This window comes from Myotis davidii, unplaced genomic scaffold (assembly GCF_000327345.1).
Source record: "Myotis davidii unplaced genomic scaffold, ASM32734v1 scaffold345, whole genome shotgun sequence".
Lineage (NCBI taxonomy): Eukaryota > Metazoa > Chordata > Mammalia > Chiroptera > Vespertilionidae > Myotis > Myotis davidii.
The window spans coordinates 1,122,203-1,140,643 of NW_006296540.1; the positions used below are offsets into that span (position 1 = coordinate 1,122,203).

General features: G+C 41.2%; 1 protein-coding gene across 1 annotated transcript in view; it reads right to left on the reverse strand.

Moving 5' to 3' along the window:
• FAT3 (FAT atypical cadherin 3) overlaps window positions 1-18,441 on the reverse strand; it is a 520,386-nt gene that overhangs the window by 382,487 nt on the left and 119,458 nt on the right. The window lies entirely within an intron of this gene.

Consider the following 18,441-nt stretch of genomic DNA (forward strand, 5'->3'; position numbering starts at 1 on the left):
ACAGTTATGAAGTAGCAACGAAAATAATTTTATGGTTGGGTCACAACATGAGGAACTGTATTTAAAGGGCCAGAAGGTTGAGAACCACTGTCCTAGAGCTACTAAGTGATGGAATGAAGATTTGCCCTCCCGCCTCTGAGTCCTTCTCATCTACCAGGTCATTCTCCCAGCTCACTGCTAACTGTGGCGCAGTTTCTGATACTCTTGGACTTCCTGGTATCTTCACTTTCCAAATCTTAGTTCACAGTGGCCCCGACAGAATTAAATCTGAAGGATCTACTCATAGTCCCACTCTTGCCATTTTCCTTCAGCATGTCAGTAGGTCGTTTTTGCTTCTCTCCCTGTATATTTAGTTATATGCATTAGGACACATTTACTCTATGCTTATATTGTACCAGGGGCTGTGGGCCCAATAAAGATTCACTTTTTATAGTCCCTGTGCTCTAAAAAATCAACCTAGGAAACTAACAATGCAAATAAGTATTATAGTATGATCATCACGAATGCTATGTGCTTAGGAGATAGCAAGGTAGTCTGGGTTGAGGACTGGAAGTGACAGTCACCCTCATCCTTGAGGATGGAAGGGCAATTCAATCAGAAAAATATGCATTAGCATATTCAAGAACCTGCAAGCACTGTAAGGTATCAGGAGACATAACAAAAGACTGGGATACAGCTACTTGAACTCCAGTTGGACTCAGTCTGGGCCAGGGAAACTTGAAGGGCCTGAGGCAGGCAAGTACACACCATCAGTAAAGTGCCCCAGGTACTGTCTGCAGTTTGGAGTAAGGCTGTGAGCCAAAGGGTAAGGGCTCTAGGAATAAATAGGAAAAATGTCTCTCTCCCCCGCTCAGCCCCCAGTGGTGAGGGGTCTAGTGCAAGCAGACACCCAGAGGCCAGGGCAGAAGTGACTGAGCCAGAGAATAAATTCTGCGAGTTCAAACTGGGATTGGAAGGGGTGTAACCAGGAGACTGGTGCCGACAAGGGTTGAGATATCTCCCATCCAAGGTCAAAGCCATCTATGAGAAATGTCTGGCAATGTCTCGTGATCAAATCAGAAAAACATATCTCACCTTGGAGGATGGCAAGTCATCTGAAATCTACTCAAGTTTGAGGGAGAGAAGAGTCTCTGCCTATTTTGTAAAACTTAAAGAAAACAAAGCCAAGCCCTGACTGGTTTGGCTCAGTGGATAGAGCACCGGCCTGCGGACTAAAAGGTCCCAGGTTCGATTCCAGTCAAGGGCGTGTACCTTGGTTGCGGGCACATCCCCAGTAAGGGGTCGTGCATAAGGCAGCTGATCGATGTTTCTCTCTCATGGATATTTCTAACTCTCTATCTCTCTCCCTTCCTCTCTGTAAGAAATCAATAAAATATATTAAAAAAAAAGAAAACAAAGCCAAACAAAACAAAAACTCTGTGATTCCCCTTCTTTTCACTCTTGACTTTGATTTAACCTCCTTTTTTTTTTTTTTTTTTTGCAAGCAGTGAAATCCACAAAGCATCTTGACGATGACTGCCTCAGGGAGAACAGAACCCGCATTTGTTCAGTGTCTACTGCGTGCCAAGACTTTTAAATGTTTCATTGCATTTGGTTCTTGCAAATCACCCGGTGATGCTCAGAGAAGTTAAATAAACTACCCAAGGTCACAAGCTCAGGATCACAGCTGCTGGTGCAGGACTGGTGCCATGCTGAGGTGGTGGGACTAAGAAGTACAATGTCACGGCGTGCGGGAGAGTGGGCACTCCCTTAAGCGGAGCTCCAAAACATGGGAATGCACCTCATCACCCTTCATATCCTCCACTATCATCAGCACTGCCATAATAGCAGTAATAATAAAGCTAATATTTGTCTAGAATACTTATTACCACTGTTTCAGATTCTTTGCATACCATTTCTAATCCAGAATACAGCTTTGCTAAGTGTTATGATGTCCATTTTAGAGAGGACGGCATCTGCCAGAAGTCCCACAGCAAGCAAAATCCAAGGCCAGAATGCCAACCAGGTTTGCCAGCACACACACATATTAGGGTTGAAAGATACATTGAATAGAATTGATTGCAACCAAATTGAAGCTGTGGTATAATAAAGAGGAGGGAATCATTCTGCATAATTGCTTCAATTGCATGGAAGGCTAGCAAACTGCATTGGCTGGAGGTCCTGTATTACTGCTAAGAGCACCCTGAGTATCAGCGTGTGGGCTGCCTCATCTCATTTCTCTAGAGCTGAGACCACGGAGGAGACACTGTACCAGGGTCCGTTGATACAAAAGCTAGGAAAGACGTATTCAGTGCAGGTGTTCAAGTGCTCGCCTACATGTGATTCATCCCTAGCAGACACCCACTGAGAGGAGACCAGCACAGATCTGTGGACACTTGAGGTTGGCCTTGACTGCCTGCCCACCTGGTTTCTGTAGAGTTGTCTCTCCGTGAACTTAAGACCTGATGGGATATTTACAGGTTGCCCAGCAAAAAGAATGATCATCACAGACAAAATGAGTTTACAATACAACTCATATTGTGAATTACTGCTAGAAAAAGGGAACTTAACACACTGCTTCAGTGTCATCTCACTACTTCTCCTCCCAGAAATGCTAAAACAGCACCAAAAGGGCTCAAACATTCCTACAGAGGAGGCACAATTTCAGGCCTCTCTACTTTGGCAAATGCCTCACTCTTTGCCTGCAATACCTTTTGCTTCTCTATAGCCTGCTGGAAGAATTTTAAAATTATATTTTCAACCCCAGTTCTGCGTTGCCTCCTTCAAGCCTTCCCTGACTCCTCCAGCTAAAGAAACGTTTCTCAACCTTGGCACTACTGATATTTTGGGCCACATAATTCTTTGTTGTGAGAGGTATGGCTGTCCTGCACGTTGTAGGATGTTTAGCCGCATCCCTGCTCTCCAACCACTTAGATGTCAAGAGCATCTATCTGGCCAGCTGCAACAATAAAAGCTGTCCCCAGATATAGTCAACTGTGGGGGTGGGGGCAAGGGTAATGTCACCACTAGAGTATTTTAGTGCTAGATCTATACCTTGGTTACACTTAGATCTCAGGAGAGGAATAAATCAGTGAAGGCCCCTTCTAGTTCCATGTTTCTTCACTAATGTGAGAGAAGGCTACGAGTCAAAGAGGGGGATTTGCACAGTGATCCACTCTAGCAAACTCAAGGTGCCTTTCTGTATTATTTCCATTTTTCTTCACAGAATAGAACTATGCCACTGAGGACAAGGGAACAATGATTTATAAAGACCCAAGTTCAAGCTGTATCACCTTGAACCATGATCCTAAATTTCTTATCGGAAAAATGGAGCTAATTTTAGCTTCTTCACAAGGTTTCTGGGTTAAGTGAAATATATACATCAAGCTGCCTAGAAAGATCACCTTTCCCCTTTCACCAGGTTAGGAATGGGTTAATATGTGAGAAAATGTTTTATAAATGATAAGTGCTAAACAGTTTTAAGTTGCTACTATCTGACGTTTAAAAACAATCAGTAATAAAATCTAGCTTTCTTTTCTGAATATAGCATTCAACCAAACTTTACAAAATCACTTTAGGATGATATGAATTAGAAATAATAGTCCCTTACAGGTAAAGAAGATATTATCCTATCTAGTAAAGCTAGGGTATGCAAATTGACCATCACACCATCACAAAGTTGACGGGGCCCAAAGCCACAAGATGGTGGTGCCCAGTCCACCTCAGCCCCACCAGAGTCCCACAGATCTTTCAGCCCAGCTGAGGGATGGGCGCAGCAGGTGCACGGTGCGGCTGGACCCGCCCTCAGACCCCCAGCCCCTAAGGCTCCCCGAGGCTCAGGTAACCAGGGCCGGCCGAGGCTGGCGCTGCTGGCAGTGGCAGCAGCAGAGGTGTGATGGGGGCATCGCCTTCCCTTGATGGCCGGGTCGTCTCCCGCCCCTGAGTGCTCCTGGACTGTGAGCAGGCCAGGCTAAGGGACCCCCGCCACCCCCCTCCAGTGCATGAATTTTCATGCACCGGACCTCTAGTAGTTTATAAAGCCCTTTCATTACACATAATATCTTTTTAATATATATTCTCATCTGTGGATATGTTCATTTACTTTTTTGAGGGATGGGGAGGGAAGGGGAGAGGGACAGAGGGAAGGAGATAGGGATGGAGAGAGATAACCATCAATCAGTTGCCTTCCATATGCACCCTGAATGGGGATTGAACCCATACCCGATAAAATGTAATTAGCTAGTTATTAATACCAGCAGTACCCCCAATAACCCCACTTCCACCAGTAACACAACCTTTTGGTGTAGAGAAGGCCACTCCAACCAACTGCACAACCTGGCAGGGCCATATGATATCTTTTTATGATCTTGATTTCTCAAGACAGTATTAGTGGAAAAGTGAGGACACAGTCAAAGAAAACTAGAGAATCTCCCCACATTTCCAGAGTTGGAAAGTAGAGACAGAAATCCACTTTGCAATAATGTACTTGTTTCCAGTGAAGATTGCAGTAATACTTTAAACATAGAACAAAGAGCCATTCTGTCCAACCTTCCAAAAATTTTAATTATATCCTATATGCAAAACTAGGTAGACAGTAAAGATCATTAGAACTCATTATGTCAATGGCTATCATCATTAGTTGCATATAAGTCAGCATTAAGGATTTGCAGACATAAGAAAGAACTAATATTGTATAATTGTCTAAAGCAATTATAATTATCAAAAAAACATGTTCAACCCAAATCAGATGAAGGAATAACAAAGGGGGCAGATGGGTAACTTCCATAATTGCATACAAAAACTCTTAATTAAACCCAGACATTCAAAAGAAGTTTCAGAAGGGTCACTAAATTAGGGTAGAGAGGAGAACATCTCCAGGGAATATTGCTGACTGTAGTTTTCTAAGCCAGCTCTCAGGATAAAGTTAAAAAAAAATCTACAGAATGCATTTCTTTTAGCAGTCAAGAATGAAACTGAGCCACCCTCCAGCACAGTACAAAGAGAACTGTGTCATCATCTCTTGTGGAGCACTCTGACCAGCCCTAAAGACAAGTAGCTGAATTCTGGACTTGATCTCAGAGAGAAGCCAACATAGTTTGGTTTAGAGCAATGATGTGCTATTAGCATCTGGTAGATGTACAACTTTGAAACAACATTGAAGTGAGAAGGAAAATCTTAGGAAGCAAAAACGTTCAAGACTTTGACCCAAGTACAAATATTGTGTGTTTTTATTTTATTGATTTCAGAGAGGAAGGGAATAGGAGAGATAGAAATATCAATGATGAGAGAAAATCATTGATAGATGGCCTCCTGCCTGCCCCCTACTGGAGATCAAACCCACAACCTGGGCATGTGCCCCAACTGGGAATCGAACTGTGACATCTTGGTTCATAGGTCTGTACTCAACCACTGAGCAACACTAGCTGGGCTATTGTGTTGTTGTTTTTTAATCTTGACCTGAGGATATGTTTTTATTGATGAGAGAGAGAGAGAGAGAGAGAGAGAGAGAGAGAGAGAGAGAGAGACCCATCAATCAGCTACCTTCTATAAGTGCCCCAACTGGGGATCAAACCTGCAACCTAAGTATGCACCATGATCCCTGACAAGGAATCAAACCTGCAACTTTTTTGGTGTTTGGGACAATGGGCACAACAAACTGAGCCACCCAGCCAGGGCTCAGGTACAATTATTAAAGAGTATATCTCCTCCATATTCCATAGCAAAACCAAATTGTAGGTGATAGTACGGAGTCCACTGGAACCCAAGATCAAGGACAACCTAACAGACTCATCATAACCCAGTGGATGAAGGGTAGAACTCAGGGACTGGTACAGCTAGGAACTGAAATATAGAGGAAACTGCCAACTGGAAAGAAAACATATTGATCAGGGAATAGGCCTCCTGGACTGGGGTTGTGTTACCTTTCATTAATTCATCAAATATGTACTGGATCTTTTGACTGTCCATGTTGTGCCAGGTACTGCTCCAAGCACAGGAGCTAAGAATGGACGCAAGGTTGGCTGTGGGTCCTATTCTCTTGGTGCTTATAATCTAGAAGGGGAGATGGACATTCAAAAATACCGAATTACGAAGCACTGAAATAAGGGAAGATGTGTCTATGGGAGATCACAACAGTAATAACAACACAGAAAGCAGGCACCATCACCATTTATTGAAAGTACACCAAGTGCCAGGCAAGTTTCCATGCATTTAACTCATCTGATTTTTCTCCCTTAATAAAATAACCCAGTACCATCAGCCAATCAATCCCATTTTAATGTGGGAGATGTTAATTTTCCTAAGACGATGAAGTAACTAAGCATATCACTTTAGTATTGAGGAAATGGAGAGGCATAAAGGTTAATTAATTTGTCCAAGATTCCATAGATAATAAAATGGTGGAGCTGAGATTTGAACACAGACAGATGAGTTTCATAAGCCCATATAGTTCATCCCCAAGTCAATATACAACAAGGACTCCTCATTCAGGCAGAGGTCAGAGAAGGCTTTGCTAAGGGGGTTGCCACTTGTGCTAGAAGGTGAGTACAGGTACATCCAAGGAGAGATCAGAAGTTAATCTGGTTGGACAGGGTGAGTCTAGGCAGAGGAGGGAACTGGGGAATGGAAAGAAGGACCTGTGTCAGAAGAGAGGAGGACGGGACTGCAAGGGAGCTGGGCTGCAGCGGCAGAGCGTGCACCTTGGGGGAAGGTGCTAAAAGGTTTTCAGGAAACAGTAATATGATTTGCATCTCAAGAAGTTCTCTGGCTGCAGTATGAGAAATGGAAGAGAGAGGTTAAGAGAGTGTATGAAGAGAACAAGGAGGATATAAGGCAACTGTCTAGGTTCTAGGCCAGTGATTCTCAAAGTGAGGTCTCTGGACCAGCAGTATTACTATCCCCAGAGACATTCTGATAAATTCAAATTCTTGGGACCCACCCCCAGATCCACTGAATCAGAAACTCTTGTATTAATTATCTACTGGTGTGAAAAAGGTACCACAAACTTAGTAGCTTAGAATAGCTCATATTTATTATTTCCTAGTTCCCACGGGACAGGAGTCTGAGCACGACTTAGGTGGGTCCTCTGCTTAGGGTCACAGGAGCCTGCAATCACAATGTCAGCCAGGCTGTGTTCTCATCTGGTGGCTTGACTGGGGATTATCTGTTTCCAAGATTATTCCAATAGTTGGCAGCATTAATTTACTTGTGATTGTGGAACTGAAGGCACCAGGTTCTTGTTAGCTATCATCTTGGGGAGGCTACTCTCGGGCCCTGGAGGCTGCCAGCAGTTCCTGGCCACGTGAGCTTGCTCAGATGGCTACAGACTTCATCAAGGCAGCATTGTCTCTACAGCCAATCTGTTAGCAAGAGAGTCTTTATAAAACATACTGTTAGGGGTAGAAATAGAATATGGGTGACCAGGTACAATTATAAGAAATATTAATCATGCTCTGTTAACCATGATGGCTCTGTTTTGCTTAGAGAAAGGACATCCTAAACTCGCTGGGAGTTATACATCCTGGGACACTGGAGCTAACATCAGAATGCAGTCCATCCTCCTTCAGAGAACTGACTATCATTATGGAAAGATTTACAACCTGTGGCCAAAACAATCTAGTCCAGGAGGCACCTGCTCTTTACAACCTCTAGCCTCTATTACCTGTAATCTGGTCCCTGGGAACCCAGGAGCACCTGCTCACTGTGACACGCCCCCTCCCCCAGCCCACATGATTTATAACCTGTAATGATTATCAGTGCCCACTTTCCCATGCCTGCAATTCCCACTTTCCCATGTAATATTTTTCCTTATACCCAATATAAGCAGGGGGCTCATGGTGGGGTGGGAAGGAGATTTTTGTGAATGACCTGCTTTTCTCCCATAATGCCAGCATTATTGCAATAAATGCTCATATGTGATTCAACCCTGTCTCTGCTTAATTGGGGAAGTAGTGACCTGCAGCCCAGACCTCTTGGTTGTCCAGTTACACCACCATAATCATGAAAGTGATAGCCATCACCTTTTCTATAGTCTACTGGTGAGAAGCAAGTTATACATTCATTGCACAAAAAGAGGGGATTATACCAAGACGGGAACAAACATCAGGAGGTAGGGATTGTAGAAGGCCACCTTAATATCTGTCCACCCCAGACCCCATGCTCTCGGTTTTAGCAAGTTTTCTAGGTAACAGCGATGCATGCTCAAGTTTAAGAACTATTAGTGCTCACAGCACATGTACTAAAATTAAAACAATACAGAGAAGTTTAAGAACCACTAGCCCAGACAATAGAGAGACATTTCGAAGGCAAGTTCTTTGAACCTTGCCTTCTAGGTCAAAAGACGGAAAGATTGTAGTAGCTCTGTTGGATTACATAGTTTAGCACTGTGATAATGAGCATGGATGGGCTTTGGAGCCATTAATATCTAGGTTCAAGTCTCTACCACCTTCTAAATTATGTGAACTTGGGCAAGTTCCTTAACCTTGTGTGGCTTCAGCTTCTTTATCTATATGATGGCCTTCCCATGGAATCTGTTTCTTAGAGTTTAGGGTTGTTGTGAGACTTAAATGATCATCAATGTAAACTATATCTGGGTCTGAAACAAAGACCACGCTCAATAAATATAGGCTACTGTTGCTAATATATGTGGGGTTCAGTTTCTTTCGTAAAATGAAATTAGAACATGTAAGATGTAATGTTCCTCCAAGATTTCAAATATACCATAGATGAAAAATCTTACTTTTGAGAAAGGCGTATTTTTTCTCTGCTACCTATAATAAGAATAGCAACACCCAGAGGATGAGGTTTGTTTTGGTTTGATTTTTTAAAACTCCCGTGTAACTGAAAGTAAGCCACCACCAGCTCCCCTCTGTTTGCTAGAAAAAAAATGTCTTCTGTGTAGACCTCCTGAATGCTTTGTATACCCTCCAGGGACCCAGTTCCTATACTTACCTCCTTTGAAAGAAATAATATGAAACAGATTACAGAAAGTTATACCAACACACTCAAGGAAGTAGCTAAACAATGACCCTGTGGGGAGCCCATTCTATGGAAAGCTTGCCTTTAGCACTTACCACACAATGCTGGAACTGTGGGCTGACTATCTCCCTTACTAGACTGAATCCTCTTTAGAGGCAGGAGCCAAGTCTTATCGTCCTGGATAAGGGGGAGGAGAAGCTACTTCTGCAAAGTGGAGATGACTCTTTTATACCCCAACCTCTCTCTCCCCTGTTCTTTGGGGTCCCCACTCTCTTCTTCAATCACAATTACCTTCCCAATTTTGGGGAAAGCTTTTCACTTAAGAGAATGTCTGCTAGTAGGGGTCTGAAGGGAGTTGGACACTAGGGAAAGTTCTTGGTATAAATAATAGACAACTAATTTCAAACCCTTTTCTAGTTCTCTGTGCCATAAAGGTAAACATGAGAGTTCCTCTTTGTAAGCTGTTTTGTTTAGAAAAGTCACTTGCAGGCACTTTTATCCTTGCAAAGGTAAAACAAAGACTTAGAGAATAGAGATGAGGATACAAGACAGGAAGACACGAGGAAACAACTGGAGAATACCAAACTTACAGCTATTGGTTGTGGAGTTCTGGGTCGTGTTATTTGGGTAGATCAAAGAGGAAAGATAGAAATGCTAGGAGTTGTTTTAATTGCACTTGATTACATTATTTAGAGCAAAGTAAGTGCTCAATGCTTATAAAATAGAGAATAAATGAAATAAAATCCTATAATCTTGTCCCTGTGCGTTGCAATTGACCTCCCACTACTGACCACTGAACTAAGAGATGGACAATGTCCAAACAAATAGCACGTGTGAAAAAACACACACACACAACAACGTGTCTCTCCAAAACAGGCACCACCATCTGCCTACATTGGGAAGTATAATTTAGTGAAGAAACAGGCAGAACATGCAGTTCCGAGAATGTTAATACACAGTCAATAAAGTAACTAACCAATCCATGGTAACAGCCCCCCAAAGGACAATTCTGGAGTGTTTTATTCTGTGAGCAAATTAAAGCGAAACAAAGATGAGTCTACCAAAAAAAGAGAGGCAGGCTCTCCTCTATTTCCCATATGAGTCCTTAGAGGAATTCATGGAAAGTATTGCTATCTTTCCCGTATCTCCTACTTACAGCATACAGTGCCCGCCTAAAACCCCCCTTTGTTCCAGGGCAGCTACACTGTATGAAATGTGGGCTCAACCCTTTTCTATTCCCTGAACACAGAATATTTTCAGAATTAACTATTCATGAGTAGTATTAATCTAGGAACAGAGATTTGATAACATTTGCAATTAGCCAGTTAACCAGTCAGAAGTCCTTTCATCAAATCATTAATGATTATTTTTAAACAGTACAATTCCTAAGAGTACTAAAAGCTGGTATTTTATTCTTTGTGATTGAGGACTGTTTCCATGCCTTTTTGGTTACTCCAGCAGCTGACGAGAACTCCCACGGGATGTGTGGTTGTTTAGTACAAACACATTTGTGTGTGTATGTGTGTGTGTGGGCAGGACAGAGACAAATGCTTTGATTCACATAATATATACAAGACCGTAGAATTAGCTGTCCAGATGCTAATTTGGTGCTTAGGCCCTTTTATTCCTCTGCAATCTATTGGATTTGGTGCCTTCATTTAAGATAATTAAAATAAGCCAGTCTATCAATATGTGGTCCAATTATTTCGATTGTCTAAACACAGCTTTAGCCTGGTCCTTTTCTGTCTCTACAGAAGAATGATTTTGGAGATCAATTTTCTGGACCTTTCTCAGGAAACTTTGGACACTCCACTCTCCTTTTTGCCTCCCAAAAGCAATCAGTCAATGAGTAGATGAATGGAGGGTGGATGAATTTCTCCAGTCTTCAATGTTTATTTAATACCTATGATAAGTCACAGTTTCTGGACAGTAAGTAGTGGACACTAGGGTTATAACCCAACACTAGAATTCCAAGGAGTTAAAATGTCATGTTTTCATTGTATTACCATGATGTATGGAAGCTTTTCAAATCTGAATTATTATTTTCTTTGAAGTCAACTGACATTTAAAATGACCTGTTTTTTTTCCCCCCAACAGAGGAGTCCACTTGTAAACTTAGTTCTTCCTATATTCTTTACCCTATTAATCTTGTTCTCCAAAATGGTATACTCTGTAAAGTTTGGTTGTATAAATATATACATGAACACCTTATCACCACAATCATATTTTCAAAGGCATTTTTCAAAAATTACTTGTCCAATTAACTTCTTTATGAACAAATAAATCCTGTTCATATATAGATAAGCTACACTTACAGTCTAGCAACTTTGTGTCTGATTTCAGAATATTATTAACGATGGTTATTAGTTGAAGATGAAATGTAGAACTGAACATACAGGGTGAAATTTATAGTTACTGCTCTGTGGAGAATAGCAAGAATGACTCAGTCCTTCTAATTTAACTTACATACAATATGCTGTGGGTTTCAGATGAAATGATTAGGTTTTTTCTGTAGTCCAATAATTTACATAAGATACAACTGATGCTTTGTTATCAGCTTCCATCATCCAACATTTTAAATCTTTCTTTTTCCTTCTCTGAGGAGGTCTAATGAAGGAGACATGACATTGCTCTAAACTAATTTTCATTTTCTCATTTTCCAGGTATATTTCATTGAGTTGCATGCTATTCCTATACCTATCCACCCAATGAAAACAGACACCCTTATTAACAACATTCTTTAAGCAGCATCTCCCAAAATTTTTTTTCTCTTTTTATATATTTATTGATTTTAGAGAGTAAGAGGCGGAAGTGGGGGGAAAAGGAAGGGAAAGATAGAAAGAGAGAGAGAGAGAGAGAGAGAGAGAGATCAATCTGTTGCTCCACTCACCCATGCAATCACTGGTTGACTCCTACTCCTATATGCGCCTCAACAGGGCATATCAAAACAATGCTTCCCGCAACCAAGTGAGCTACCGGGCTCTCTTTTTCTTATATTAGTCAAACACTAGAGAAAATTCTACACATGGGTAAAATTTGCCCAACTTGACAATATATATTATGGTAAGAGTTCTGGCATAAAAAATTAAATAACATACAAAACAAAAATAAAACTACTAAGGAGGAAAATAGCACAACAGAACCTGTGAGATAATAATTTATTTTATTAATTTATTTTTAATCTTCACCCAAGGATTTTTTTTCTAATTGCTTTTTTGAGATAGGGGGAGAGGGAGATAAGAGAGAGAGAAACATCGATGTGAGTGAAACATCAATTGGTTGCCTCCTGAACATGCCCCAACGGGGGATCAAACCTGCAACCCAGGTATGTGCCCTGACAGGGGATCAAACCTGCAATCTTTTGGTTCACAGTACAACACCCCAACCAACTGAGCCACCCGGCCAAGGCAACAAGAATTTATTTTTATACCTTACATAGCATAGACATAGGGTCAATTGGGGGGCTCTATGCCAAAAACACACTTTGGAACAATAAGTGATCTTTTAGAAAATTCATGCAAATGATCACCTTGAAAAAGTAAAGGGAGTATAACCGTTGACCACCTGCCCTTGTCATATGCCAATTCTTAGAAAACTAACACTGATTATGAGCCCTGACAAATCACCCTCATCTTAGTATATTACAATAAAAATAACTACCATATTTTCCTGTGTATAAGACGCTATTTTTTTTCTAAAATTACTAGACTGAACATCAAGGGGTGTCTTATACACAGAAGACAGCCGAGGAGGGAGCTGCGTGGGTGTGTAGCTGCCCATACCTTGTCAAACAGGCTTCCTCCAATCACGAGCCTTATTGTTACTGACATCAGCTGAAGCCCTAATTGGAGGTGGAGGTGGAGAGTGCACAGATGCAATAGGAACCGGAGAGTTCGGAGCCCATAAATATGTCAAAAAAGAAAAAGATAAATATGCTAAGTGATTGTCTTACTCTGCAAAATTCAAACTGAATGTAATCAGCTATGCAAAAGAGCTGCAGGGAGAAGATTTGGACCTCCTCTCACTGACTGTATCATCAGATAGTGGAGAAAACAGGAAGAACAACTCCTTAAGATGTCAAAAAAAAAGGGAAGGTCTTAAGAGGAAAACCAGCAAAATGTTTAAAATATTGATTTCTTAACTTTGGGAAAATACGGTACATTAACTGGGCAAACAAGATGGGAATGGCATCACGGCAGCAGGCATTCACAACTTGAGCTGAATGAATGAGCAGACAAGTCAGTCAATAACCCTGAGAATCAGTTTCCATATCTGTAAGAATTTAACAAATAAATGTAATAAATGCATTTATTGAGTATCTTCTCTGTGTCAGATACTATGCGAGAGTCTAGGTTTGCCAGCACTTTCTATTAGATAATGAGCCTTGTAAGAAAATAGTATGCATCTTTCACACACTCATGTACCTCGAGGGACATGATGTGTCTCATAGTGCCTGGTAGAGAAGAGGTTGTTAATAAACTTGGATGGGAGAAAGGAAGCAAAAAAAAAGGTAGAGGAAAATATGGTGAGAATGAAAGATAAAGAGATAGGATCCACACCCACACAGATCTCACAGCCTAAAAGACAGCGAGCCACATAAACAAATGTTAGAAAACAACTTTGTTTAGAAATAACACAAGAAAATAAAAAGTAGAAAAAGAAGTGTTTGAAGGGGAAACGAGGATAAGATTTAGAAAAGTGCTGAGTTACGATGGACACACAGACAATTTCCAGACAAATGTACTCCTCCCACACAGTACCCAGAGGTCATTCAAATACTGTACAGTCCGTACACTGTAGTTCACATACTTGTCTAAGCACCAGCATGAGATGGTGGTTATTTTTGCAATATGAGTTTTACCGAATGACATGCCAACATCTTCCAGTTCATTTATTTGGCTGCTCCCAACACTTGGTTGTGCCAGTATGATTCAAAGCACCAAGAGCATGATGACTTTTCATTTTGGACATGCAGTCATTTTTCTTTCCATTCCCCCACCAACCCCCGATTTATGAGGACAGCTGCTCTTTGTGACTGACTCTGAGACTGCTGGTCAGCTGGAATCTGTTGGCTGGCAGCAAAGGCATTATAAATCCAGAAAACCTAGAGGGAACTTTCCCTTCCCACTCTCAGGCTTAGGTAGGCTTCCACATCTACCAGGGATGTAGCCCAAGCAAGGGAGGCCAACACGGGCTTCAGGAAGGCTCTGGGCACAAAAGGGTGGGACTGGAAGTTCAGGCCTGTCTCCAGATATCAGGGTCAAAGGAGAGGTTGGGGGTTTATACTTGGCTGCCAGGACAGCAAAGGGGAGAGGAATCTGGAGCAGAAATTCAAGCTAAGAAGACAGAATGTGCTTGGGTGGAAAAACTCCAATGGAGATGTAGGCATGGCGATGGTGGCAAGAGGACATTGATGGCCTATAGGATCAGAGAGACCCGGGTTTAAGTTCAGATTCTGTTTCTTATTTGCTAGGTGACTTTGGGCAATTATTTAATCTAAGACCTAATTTCCTCAGCTATAAAAAGAGGAAACAAAAAAAACCCTGCCTAATAGGTTGTGGTAAGGATTACAAGGGAATACTGCACTTTCTCAGCAGAATATCTGGCACATAGTAAGGACAATAAAGTTACCAACAGCTACCACTATTAATATCCAATCTATAATATCCACTATAAGAATAATAATTAACAGAAGTACATAAGTGAAGATATCTATTCACTGTAATAATGTTGGAAGTAATAAAAAATGGAAGACAATCCAAATGTTCACTGACAAAAACAGGGCTTATGTCATAGTACATTTCTACTATATTAAAATTAGTGATATATATCTCTGTGAACTGACATGCAGACGCCCAAATGTATAATTAAGTAAGAAAGTTCAACAATACCATTTCTCCAAGTAAATAAAACATATTTTAAAATCTGTAAAGTAGAAGCATCAAGTTATTAAAATGGTTATCTCTATGAAAGGATATCATGAAAGAAGATGTTAATTCTTTAAATTATATTTTGCATGTTTGAGTGTTTTAACAAATATGTACCTATTTTGTAATAATGTTAACTATTATTTCTAAGTAGCAGGTATTAAGATGGCTGAGCCTTTTTTTAAGAGTCTTATTCCCGATACTCCATTTGCTACCTGGTGTCCACTGATAACTGGTGTTTTTCCACTTCATCATCAGCAATTTAAATCTCTCTGCTCTGCAATCTCACATGGAGAGAAATAAAAGGTGCAGTAATTGAAGAGACAGAGCTGCAAGCACAAAGCTCTTATATTGCAGGTGTTGACCCTTTCTTCATTTCATTAGTTAATTTGCTTCTGAGAAATTATTAGAACAAATGAAACATTATAATTTTCCTTGAATAATACCAACGAATCCAAATCTACCTTCAATTAGAAACTCTTCAAAACATTTCTAAACAAAATAAACTGGATTAATGCACAGACACACTGTAATAGGTAATACACTATTTCCTTGAATTTGTAAGTTTTATATAACCTCAGAGCTTATGCTCTAATTGCTTTATTTTTTTCTTCAAAAAGTACTTTGGAATAAGATTTAGGAAGTGATAATGCAAGGCTAAAAACATTACTAGGATCCTAATATGAAGAGTTTAATATGAAGAGATAAATATTCCACACAAACATAATACTTCAAAGTATACATAAAAAATTAAATAGCATTGCCCAGATACTTTTATTTAGATGAGCAAGGAGTGGAAACAATAGGATTCCAGCTTAACTGATTAGAATAATTTAGTATTGTCCTTGCAATGCATACTCACAACTCAACAAATGCTGAAATGAAGCTATGATTACATTGACAGTCCAAGTCTTCCTTCCTGATCAACAGTCTCTCATAAGTGAAGCATTGGAACTCCTAAATTTGCAACAATGTCTTGTCCAGGGGTTCTCAACCTGTGGGTCATGACCCCTTTGGCGGTCGAATGACCCTTTCACGGGGGACGCCTAAGACCATCCTGCATATCAGATAGTTACATTACGATTCATAACAGTAGCAACATTACAGTTATGAAGTAGCAACGAAAATCATTTCATGGTTGGGTCACAACATGAAGAACTGTATTTAAAGGGCCAAAAGGTTGAGAACCACTGGACTCTTGTCACTTATAAACATGAATAACAGGAACCTGACAGAGTGGTTTAGTAGCTTTTTTAAGCTTCGTTCACACAGCAAACGTTTGCCGGGAATTCTCCTAATATCTCCTCTTACTGCTTCTTGCATAAAGTCATTTCACTTTACATGACTTATTTATTCATATGTTTTGGTTATGCAGCATTCAATGAACATATTTTATTAAAGTCAAAATTGGCCACTGGTCGACTCCCCTTGTGCTATAACTCAGTATTTACTTCTCTTAGAGTCACAGTAAAATAAGCATTGCTTCCATTTATATGACTGGAGCTTTTCTGATCTCCCAGGAAAATTCTCATGTATCATATAAAGTTACTGAAGGGGAACATGTGGAGGATTAGGTACCTTTTGCAGGTAATCTTAGCAGAAACTAGAACAGCTGTTTCATGGGCACTTACCAGGAAAGCAGAACATAAAGTTAGTCATTCCTCTTGCCTTTCACCCCTGGGTTGCATTTCCCCAAAATACTCACCATTGCGGTTTGAGCATTGAGAGCCCTTTGATGAAAATGTTTTCCTTAATTCTAGAGCAAAAGTTCTACCGTCAGTTTGCTCCATAACTCAGGGTAGACAGAGACAGTCATCTCCAAAACATATCAACTCCTTGAATTTACTCCATTTGAAATGTGCATTTCTGGCACTGTTTTAATGGCCCCCTGTCTACTTTATGTTGAGAGAAGGGTTCCCAACACAGGGTCATGGGAATGGCAGAACACAGGACACTCAACACTGGACAGATGAGAGCAAGAGCCGTTTATTAGTCACAGGCACTCACAATGCAGGAGAGGAGGATAATGCATGTCATGCAGGGTCACAAGGAGGCTGTACTCGGGAACAAAGTGAACAGCTAGAGGCAGTGGGAGGCAGGCTTTGTGGTACTAAAGGGGAACAGTGACCCCTGGCTCTCATTGGATTATGTGATTGCTTTGTTTGAATAATTTTGCAGTCTGGCAGGGATAAGCGGGAACTGTGCCTGGTCCCATTGATAAGGGGGGGCATCGGACCAAGGGATCTTATCTGCAGGACCAGAGTGGGGAGGAAAACTTGCAGTTAGGCCATTCCAGGCCTTCCTGATTTTACCAGATGTAAGGGTAGCACATAATACCGAGCCTTGATTTTAGGCCTTACACTAGTAAATGCTCATACGTATTGCTCAACAAGTGAGTGAATAAATGAATGTGGTGAGAGTGGGAGAATTCCAAAACTTTGAAGTATGCCCTGACCTTGAGCAAGACGCTGAATATCTTAGCTGCATGTCAGTCATTGATAAGGTAGGAATTGTAATATCTTTTCTATTGATCTCAGGAGGTTGTTAGAGGGGATAAAATCATCAACAAATGTGGACTAGTTCCCTAATCATTCAAAAGTTCTAAAAGGCCCTCCACAGACTACCTGTCACACACCTTAAACCAGCCGTGGGCAAACTACGGCCCGCGGGCCGGATCTGACCCTTTTCAAATGAATAAAACTAAAAAAAAAAGAAAAAGACCGTACCCTTTTATGTAATGATGTTTACTTTGAATTTCTATTAGTTCACACAAATACTCCATCCATGCTTTTGTTCCGGCCCTCCGGTCCAGTTTAAGAACCCATTGTGGCCCTGGAGTCAAGTTTGCCCATCCCTGCCTTAAACCCATCTCCCTCATATTCCAGGCACAAGGGCCTTTCAATAGATGATTCCACAGTCCTTCTTGCATGAACAACAGAGAGTAAGGCATTCTCTTTATGTGCTTTCAGAGCAGCCCGAGTTTCTACCTCCCAGCAGGTTGAAACTCTTTATTTGAAGCACATCTCCTGAATGCCTGACACAAAATAAATGCTTAACAAATGTTTGTGGGAGAAATAAATGAATAGAATGTGATCATGTTACCATAGACAGTCAATTGGAACTCAGGCAGCTGTCAGGGTGAGCAGCAGCTGGGGGGCCACTTTAGAGTGACAGGCAGAGTCAGGGATGCGCAGGGGACTCAGGCACCCCAGAATCCGAGGGTGCTCCGCAGACTCCAACCGGCTTTCCCAGATGTGCCTGCGCCATGTCCAATGTGGAATGCAGGCTGAGGGCTGCAGCATCTCCAGACTTCCTGACAGGTCCTGCAGCCCATGCCCTCCACAGTGACTCTGATACCCTAGAGCAGCGGTTCTCAACGTATGGGCCGTGACCCCTTTGGGGGTCGAACGACCCTTTCACAGGGGTCACCTAAGACCATCGGAAAACATATATAATTACATATTGTTTTTTGTGATTTGTCACTATGCTTTAGTTATGTTCAATTTGTAACAATGAAAATACATCCTGCATATCAGATATTTACATTATAATTCATAAC